We start from the raw sequence: 10,306 nt of genomic DNA, 5'->3' as shown, positions 1-10,306 counted from the left end.
TGATGCCAGGGTGCACTACACTGCCCTCACTGACATCATGGCACAGGTGCCCCCCTCCAAATTGAATTCAACAATCCTTCATATTGCCCCTGATACTTGGTCACTGTATGGGGGTAGTGCTCTTCACTAGATGGGGGTAGTGCTCCTCAGTGGATGGCGGTAGTGCTCCTCACTGGATGGGGGTAGTGCTCCTCACTGGATGGGGGTAGTGCTCCTCACTGGATGGGGGTAGTGTTCCTCAGTGGATGGGGGTAGTGCTCCTCAGTGGATGGGGGTAGTGCTCCTCAGTGGATGGGGGTAGTGTTCCTCAGTGGATGGGGGTAGTGTTCCTCACTGGATGGGGGTAGTGTTCCTCACTGGATGGGGGTAGTGTTCCTCAGTGGATGGGGGTAGTGATCCTCAGTGGATGGGGGTAGTGCTCCTCAGTGGATGGGGGTAGTGCTCCTCAGTGGATGGGGGTAGTGCTCCTCAGTGGATGGGGGTAGTGCTCCTCACTGGATGGGGGTAGTGCTCCTCACTGGATGGGGGTAGTGTTCCTTACTGGCTGGGGGTAGTGTTCCTCACTGGATGGGGGTAGTGTTCCTCAGTGGATGGGGGTAGTGTCCCTCATTGGATGGGGGTAGTGCTCCTCACTGGATGGGGGTAGTGTCCCTCATTAGATGGGGGTAGTGCTCCTCACTGGATGGGGGTAGTGTTCCTTACTGGCTGGGGGTAGTGTTCCTCACTGGATGGGGGTAGTGTTCCTCAGTGGATGGGGGTAGTGTTCCTCAGTGGATGGGGGTAGTGTCCCTCATTGGATCGGGGTAGTGTTCCTCACTGGATGGGGGTAGTGTCCCTCATTGGATGGGGGTAGTGCTCCTCACTGGATGGGGGTAGTGCTCCTCACTGGATGGGGGTAGTGTCCCTCACTGGATGGGGGTAGTGTCCCTCACTGGATGGGGGTAGTGTCCCTCACTGGATGGGGGTAGTGTCCCTCACTGGATGGGGGTAGTGTCCCTCACTGGATGGGGGTAGTGCTCCTCACTAGATGGGGGTAGTGCTCCTCACTAGATGGGGGTAGTGCTCCTCACTAGATGGGGGTAGTGCTCCTCACTGGATGGGGGTAGTGCTCCTCACTGGATGGGGGTAGTGCTCCTCACTGGATGGGGGTAGTGCTCCTCACTGGATGGGGGTAGTGCTCCTCACTGGATGGGGGTAGTGCTCCTCACTGGATGGGGGTAGTGCTCCTCACTGGATGGGGGTAGTGCTCCTCACTGGATGGGGGTAGTGTCCCTCACTGGATGGGGGTAGTGCTCCTCACTAGATGGAGGTAGTGCTCCTCACTGTATTTGCTCCTGCTTAGTGATATTATTAGTGATATTGGTCTGTTTATTATCAGTATGGTGGTATTTATCATGTTGTACTGGTAATGGTCATGATACTACTTTATTATATGTCCCTTATAGAGGGGGATTGTCGGTAATTATAGGCTCAATAGCCGGGTTGGCACTCTGCAATGATAGAGTAGACTTTGGTTTGCAGTTTGGGCACTTGGTCTCTAAAAGGTTCGCCATCACTGGTCTAGTCAATAATTGGATTCTACTGTAACATTATGAAACAATGTGGATCTAAAATAGGAATGGTAATTGTATCTGTTTATAATGGGTCATGGTTTAGGTTCATGTTTTTATCCAGAAGAAACATGAAGTGGGTTTTACAGTTTTTTCAGAAGCATGCCATCAATTTTGCAGATTTTAAAGAAGATTTTGGACCTTCAAGCAAGAAAGAATCTCAAAACAAGTAGCATAGTGATAATTCATTGACCACTTTTGACACATTTGTACACCAAGACAAGGTAACAAGAAATGGTACTTTACTGCTAGCAATTCATTTATTTTCCTTTTAAATCGAATCAGCATTTTTTATTTAAAGGACTTTATACTTTTATTTTCTGCAGACCAGATAAGTCCTCTTTTTCCAACATTATCTTGAGCTGTGGGCGAGAGGGTAGTTAGCACAGAACAAGTTCTAAACTCCTACGGCTGGTAACAACGGTGTACAATTCTTTAACAATGTAAGCAATCTTTTAAATAAGTTTAATGCAATCATCAAGTCCAGAGAGATGAAAGTCTTCTGATTGAGATTGCATTTTTACTACTAACTATGTAAACAGCTTCTATTTCAGCAGAAGATGGTACATGAATCAATGGAATAGAATCTTGGACCATCGCTCATCCTCTAACCTATTACAGTAAAGATTCCAACCTGTGGCCGCTTTATTCAGACAGATATTCAGGTAGGATGTCCAAATTTTCTTAAGGTTCTTACTTTGTCCAGGGATTTTCACAATGATTGTTGCAGTAAAGAGTGTAGTCAATAAAGTGTAGTCAATACATTGATATTAATGTATCATTGTGAAACAATGTGCATCTAAATGGGAATGGTGATTGTATCTGCTTTTAATGGGCCATAGTTTAGGTTCAATGTTTATATCCAGAAGAACCATGAAGTGGGTTTTCCATTTTTTTCACAAAGATACCGTCAATTTTGCCGATTTTAAAGAAGATTTTGGACCTTCAAGCAAGAAAGGATCTCAAAACAAGCCACATAGTTAAGATTTATGGACTAACTTTAATACATGTGTACATCAAGGCAAGGTAACAAAAATTGTACTTTACTGCTAGCAATTCACTTTAGTTTTCTTTGTGGTCCTACAAGCTTAAATTAAATAACAAGACTTCATACCTTTATTTTCTGCAGACTAGATAAGTCCTCATTTTTCAACACTTTCTTGAGCAGTAGACGAGATGGTAGTTAGCACAGAACAAGTTCTAAACTCCTACGGCTGGTAAGAACGGTGTACAATTCTTTAACAATGTAAGCAATCTTTTAAATAAGTTTAATGCAATCATCAAGTCCAGAGAGATGAAAGTCTTCTGATTGAGATTGCATTTTTACTACTAACTATGTAAAAAGCTTGTATTTCAGCAGAAGATGGTACATGAATCAATGGAATGGAATCTTGGACCATCGCTCATCCTGTAACCTATTACAGTAAAGATTCCAACCTGTGGCCGCTTTATTCACACAGATATTCAGGTAGGATGTTTTCAAAATTTTCTCAAGGTTCCTACTTTATCCATAGATTTTCACAATGATAGTTGCAGTAAAGAGTCTAGTCAATAATTGGATTTTACTGTATCATTGTGAAACAATGTGCATCTAAAATAGGAATGGTAATTGTATCTGTTTATAATGGGCCATGGTTTAGGTTCATGTTTTTATCCAGAAGAAACATGAAGTATTGCCATCAATTCAGAAGCATGCCATCAATTTTGCAGATTTTAAAGAAGATTTTGGATATTCAAGCAAGAACGAATCTCAAAACAAGCAGCATAGTAAAGATTCATTGACCACTTTTGATACATTTGTACACCGAGACAAGGTAACAAGAAATGGTACTTTACTGCTAGCAATTCATTATTTTATACTTGTTTTCTGCAGGCCAGATAAGTCTTCATTTTCCAACACTATCTTAAGCTGTGGACTAGAGGGTAGTTAGCACAGAACAAGTTCTAAACTCCTATGGCTGGTAAGAAAGGTCTATAAATCTTTAACATTGTAACCAATTTTTTAAATAAGTTTAATGCAATCATCAAGTTCAGAGAGATGAAAGTCTTCTGATTGAGATTGCATTTTTACTACTAACTATGTAAAAAGCTTGTATTTCAGCAGAAGATGGTACATGAATCAATGGAATGGAATCTTGGACCATCGCTCATCCTGTAACCTATTACAGTAAAGATTCCAACCTGTGGCCGCTTTATTCACACAGATATTCAGGTAGGATGTTTTCAAAATTTTCTCAAGGTTCCTACTTTATCCATAGATTTTCACAATGATAGTTGCAGTAAAGAGTCTAGTCAATAATTGGATTTTACTGTATCATTGTGAAACAATGTGCATCTAAAATAGGAATGGTAATTGTATCTGTTTATAATGGGCCATGGTTTAGGTTCATGTTTTTATCCAGAAGAAACATGAAGTATTGCCATCAATTCAGAAGCATGCCATCAATTTTGCAGATTTTAAAGAAGATTTTGGATATTCAAGCAAGAACGAATCTCAAAACAAGCAGCATAGTAAAGATTCATTGACCACTTTTGATACATTTGTACACCGAGACAAGGTAACAAGAAATGGTACTTTACTGCTAGCAATTCATTATTTTATACTTGTTTTCTGCAGGCCAGATAAGTCTTCATTTTCCAACACTATCTTAAGCTGTGGACTAGAGGGTAGTTAGCACAGAACAAGTTCTAAACTCCTATGGCTGGTAAGAAAGGTCTATAAATCTTTAACATTGTAACCAATTTTTTAAATAAGTTTAATGCAATCATCAAGTTCAGAGAGATGAAAGTCTTCTGATTGAGATTGGATTTTTAATACTAACTATATAAAAAGCTTGTATTTCAGCAGAAGACGGTACATGAATCAACGGAATGGAATCTTGGACCATCGCTCATCCTGTAATCTGTTACTGTAAGATTTCAACTTATGGCCGCTTTATTCAGACAGATATTGAGGTAGGATGTCCAAATTTTCTCAAGGTTCTTACTTTGTCCATGGATTTTCACAATGATAGTTGCAGTAAAGAGTGTAGTCAATAATTGTATTTTACTGTATCATTGTGAAACAATGTGGATCTAAAATAGGAATGGTAATTGTATCTGTTTATAATGGGCCATGGTGTAGGTCCCTGTTTTTATCCAGAAGAAACATGAAATGGGTTTTACAGTATTTTCAGAAGCATGCCATCAATTTAGCAGATTTTAAAGAAGATTTTGGATATTCAAGCAAGAACGAATCTCAAAACAAGCAGCATAGTAAAGATTCATTGACCACTTTTGATACATTTGTACACCAAGACAAGGTAACAAGAAATGGTACTTTACTGCTAGCAATTCATTTATTTTCCTTTTAAATCGAATCAGCATTTTTTATTTAAAGGACTTTATACTTTTATTTTCTGCAGACCAGATAAGTCCTCTTTTTCCAACATTATCTTGAGCTGTGGGCGAGAGGGTAGTTAGCACAGAACAAGTTCTAAACTCCTACGGCTGGTAACAACGGTGTACAATTCTTTAACAATGTAAGCAATCTTTTAAATAAGTTTAATGCAATCATCAAGTCCAGAGAGATGAAAGTCTTCTGATTGAGATTGCATTTTTACTACTAACTATGTAAACAGCTTCTATTTCAGCAGAAGATGGTACATGAATCAATGGAATAGAATCTTGGACCATCGCTCATCCTCTAACCTATTACAGTAAAGATTCCAACCTGTGGCCGCTTTATTCAGACAGATATTCAGGTAGGATGTCCAAATTTTCTTAAGGTTCTTACTTTGTCCAGGGATTTTCACAATGATTGTTGCAGTAAAGAGTGTAGTCAATAAAGTGTAGTCAATACATTGATATTAATGTATCATTGTGAAACAATGTGCATCTAAATGGGAATGGTAATTGTATCTGCTTTTAATGGGCCATAGTTTAGGTTCAATGTTTATATCCAGAAGAACCATGAAGTGGGTTTTCCATTTTTTTCACAAAGATACCGTCAATTTTGCCGATTTTAAAGAAGATTTTGGACCTTCAAGCAAGAAAGGATCTCAAAACAAGCCACATAGTTAAGATTTATGGACTAACTTTAATACATGTGTACATCAAGGCAAGGTAACAAAAATTGTACTTTACTGCTAGCAATTCACTTTAGTTTTCTTTGTGGTCCTACAAGCTTAAATTAAATAACAAGACTTCATACCTTTATTTTCTGCAGACTAGATAAGTCCTCATTTTTCAACACTTTCTTGAGCAGTAGACGAGATGGTAGTTAGCACAGAACAAGTTCTAAACTCCTACGGCTGGTAAGAACGGTGTACAATTCTTTAACAATGTAAGCAATCTTTTAAATAAGTTTAATGCAATCATCAAGTCCAGAGAGATGAAAGTCTTCTGATTGAGATTGCATTTTTACTACTAACTATGTAAAAAGCTTGTATTTCAGCAGAAGATGGTACATGAATCAATGGAATGGAATCTTGGACCATCGCTCATCCTGTAACCTATTACAGTAAAGATTCCAACCTGTGGCCGCTTTATTCACACAGATATTCAGGTAGGATGTTTTCAAAATTTTCTCAAGGTTCCTACTTTATCCATAGATTTTCACAATGATAGTTGCAGTAAAGAGTCTAGTCAATAATTGGATTTTACTGTATCATTGTGAAACAATGTGCATCTAAAATAGGAATGGTAATTGTATCTGTTTATAATGGGCCATGGTTTAGGTTCATGTTTTTATCCAGAAGAAACATGAAGTATTGCCATCAATTCAGAAGCATGCCATCAATTTTGCAGATTTTAAAGAAGATTTTGGATATTCAAGCAAGAACGAATCTCAAAACAAGCAGCATAGTAAAGATTCATTGACCACTTTTGATACATTTGTACACCGAGACAAGGTAACAAGAAATGGTACTTTACTGCTAGCAATTCATTATTTTATACTTGTTTTCTGCAGGCCAGATAAGTCTTCATTTTCCAACACTATCTTAAGCTGTGGACTAGAGGGTAGTTAGCACAGAACAAGTTCTAAACTCCTATGGCTGGTAAGAAAGGTCTATAAATCTTTAACATTGTAACCAATTTTTTAAATAAGTTTAATGCAATCATCAAGTTCAGAGAGATGAAAGTCTTCTGATTGAGATTGGATTTTTAATACTAACTATATAAAAAGCTTGTATTTCAGCAGAAGACGGTACATGAATCAACGGAATGGAATCTTGGACCATCGCTCATCCTGTAATCTGTTACTGTAAGATTTCAACTTATGGCCGCTTTATTCAGACAGATATTGAGGTAGGATGTCCAAATTTTCTCAAGGTTCTTACTTTGTCCATGGATTTTCACAATGATAGTTGCAGTAAAGAGTGTAGTCAATAATTGTATTTTACTGTATCATTGTGAAACAATGTGGATCTAAAATAGGAATGGTAATTGTATCTGTTTATAATGGGCCATGGTGTAGGTCCCTGTTTTTATCCAGAAGAAACATGAAATGGGTTTTACAGTATTTTCAGAAGCATGCCATCAATTTAGCAGATTTTAAAGAAGATTTTGGATATTCAAGCAAGAACGAATCTCAAAACAAGCAGCATAGTAAAGATTCATTGACCACTTTTGACACATTTGTACACTGAGACATAGTAACAAAAAGTGCTACTTTACTGCTAGCAATTCACTTAATTTTCCTTTGTGATCATATCAGCTTTTTTTATTTAAAAAGACTTTATACTTTTGTTTTCTGCAGGCCAGATAAGTCTTCGTTTTCCAACACTATCTTGAGTTGTGGATGTGATGGTAGTTAGCACAGAACAAGTTCTGAACTCCTAGGGCTGGTAAGAACGGTGTACAATTCTTTAACAATGTAACCAATCTTTTAAATAAGTTTAATGCAATCATCAAGTTCAGAGAGATGAAATTCTTCTGATTGAGATTGCATTTTTACTACTAACTATGTAAAAAGCTTGTATTTCAGGAGAAGATGGTACATGAATCAATGGAATAGAATCTTGGACCATCGCTCATCCTGTAACCTGTTACGGTAAAGATTCCAACCTGTGGCCGCTTTTTTCACACAGATATTCAGGTAGGATGTCCAAATTTTCTCAATGTTCCTACTTTGTCCATGGATTTTCACAATGATAGTTGCAGTAAAGAGTCTAGTCAATAATTGGATTTTACTGTATCATTGTGAAATTATGCTAATCTAAATAGAAATGGTAATTGTATCTGTTTTTAATGGGCCATGGTTTAGGTTCATGTTTTTATCCAGAAGAAACATGAAGTGGGTTTTACAGTTTTTTCAGAAGCATGCCATCAATTTTGCAGATTTTAAAGAAGATTTTAGACCTTCAAGCAAGAAAAAATCTCAAAAGAAGCAACAAAGTGAAGATGCATTGACCACTTTTGATACATTTGTACACTGAGACAAGGTAACAAGAAATGGTACTTTACTGCTAGCAATTCACTTTATTTTCCTTTGTGGTCCTACCAGCTTAAATTAACCCCTTCCCGACATTTGACGTAATAATACTGCATGGCGGGAGGTGCGTTCCCGCAAAATGCAGTATTATTACGTCATGCTTCTGGCGCCGGCTCCTAAACGGAGCCGGCGCCAGAAGCTGCGGGTGTCGGCTATATATTATAGCCGACACCTGCCTCTAACACCCGCGATCGGAGATTTCTCCGATCGCGGGTGTTAACCCCTAACACGCCGCGGTCGCGCTGACCGCGGCGTGTCAGAGGCATTTAAATGCAATCTGAAGGGAATCGGACCCCCCCGCGGCGCTTACCGGGGGGGTCCGCTGCTCCGATCGCAGCCCCGGGACTGCCGGTGCCCGGGGCTGCGAGATCTTCATCCGGAAGCCGGGTCCTGCCTTCTGGCAGGACCCGGCTGTAAGACACTGGGCATGCGCAGCATGCTCAGTGTCTTACATTACACAGTGCAATACTTCTGTATTGCACTGTGTAACCTGTAAAATAGCTTGAACAAGTGATCAGAAGATCACTTGTTCAAGCTTAGATGTCATTACCTGTAAAAAAAAGTTAAAACAGTAAATAAAGGTTTTTAAAAATAAAAATAAATAATAAAAGAAAGTGAAAGTCCCCCCAAACACCACATTTCCCTTTACACAAGTAATAAAGTATAAAATACACTAAATCACAAAAAAACCCCACTTATTTGGTATCGCCGCGTCCGTAACAATCTGTACAATAATCCTAATCATAATTGGACCCGCTCGGTGAACGTGGTAAAAAAAACCCCCAAAAACTTGCCAAAAATTAAAACTTTTTATCAAATTGCTTTACAAAAAATGTTCTAAAAAGTGATCCGAAAAAGTTACAAGCGCCAAAATGATACCACTGAAAAGAACAACTTATCACACAAAAAATAAGCTCACAACCAGCTCCGTCAACCAAAAAATACTATAGTTATGCTGCTATAAAGATGGCAATACTAAAACAAATTCAATTTTTTCTATTCTAGTTTTCCTTCAATAAAATTGGACAAATATAAATAAAACTATATAAATGAGGTATCACCGTAATCGTAGTGATCCGTAGAATAAAGATAATATATTATTGTTATGCTACAGCGACCCCCCCCCCCTCAAAAATGCTAAAAATCCAAAACAAGAATTGATGATTTTATTTTCCTCCACACGAAAAAAGTTAATAAAATTGCTTCAATAAGCTAAACACCCTCTAAAATAAAGTTTTTTTTACAGTGCATCGCGTCTCGCAAAAAATAAGCCCTTATTTGTCTAAATTGCTTAAAAAATAAAGATTGTATAGCCTATTCCCAACGCGCGTTGTAATAGAACGGTGCGGCGGGTAGTGACTTGCCAACACGGTTCAGACACAGTGATCGGGGCAAGATGGCAGCTGATCCTAACAGCCATCCATCCTGCCCCATGGACCAGAAGGGTTATGTCCCCCCCACACACCCCCAGTTTATTATCGCTGCTATTGGCTCATCAATTCAGACGAGCCAATAGCAGCGAATTTACTTATGACGTCAGTAATACCGGTCACCATGTCTATAGACACGGTGATCGGGGCAGGATGGCGGCTGTTCCTGACAGCCACCAATTGTGCCTTGTGGTTCAGAGGGGTTTTGTTGCCCCCCTCTGTCCATGTTTGCCGCTATTGGCTGGTCGATTTGGTCCAGCTAAAAGCAGCAATATTCGTCACAATGGGCATCGCTAGGGTGAATAAGAGCAACACTTGGCGATAATTTCCCTACTAAAACGAAGATATGGTACAAAAGCGCTGGCCGTGTACATTGTTCAGATGATGCTGTACTCTTACGTGCTGTTCCAATGTGCAGGTCCTGCCGTATCATTTCTCCGTTTTCAAGAGGAAGATATTAGGAAACTAATATTGGGACAAGAAGGACGGGGCCCCTGTACCTCTGGTTTAGATGTTCCTGTGTTTTGTCAGGGCAGCATTTTCACGGTAAATTCTGCTGCTTCTAAAGGTAGGACTCAATAAAGAGTCTGTTCCAAAAGAGGAGTTAGGATGGACACTATATACTAAGGATGGACACTATATACTAAGGATGGACACTATATACTACTAAGAGACCTGCGACAACTCCAAGTGTGACAAAAGTTTAGATGGTCCCCTGTTCTATTCTACCTCCTTATACGCAACACATTCAAAATTCACGCCCAACCTGTTGTGAATTCAGTAAAATGAAT

Source organism: Engystomops pustulosus, chromosome 7 (genome assembly GCF_040894005.1).
Source record: "Engystomops pustulosus chromosome 7, aEngPut4.maternal, whole genome shotgun sequence".
In the NCBI taxonomy this organism is placed as follows: Eukaryota; Metazoa; Chordata; class Amphibia; order Anura; family Leptodactylidae; genus Engystomops; species Engystomops pustulosus.
The sequence above is the reverse complement of the archived record's forward strand: the minus strand, read 5'-3'. Positions refer to the sequence as shown.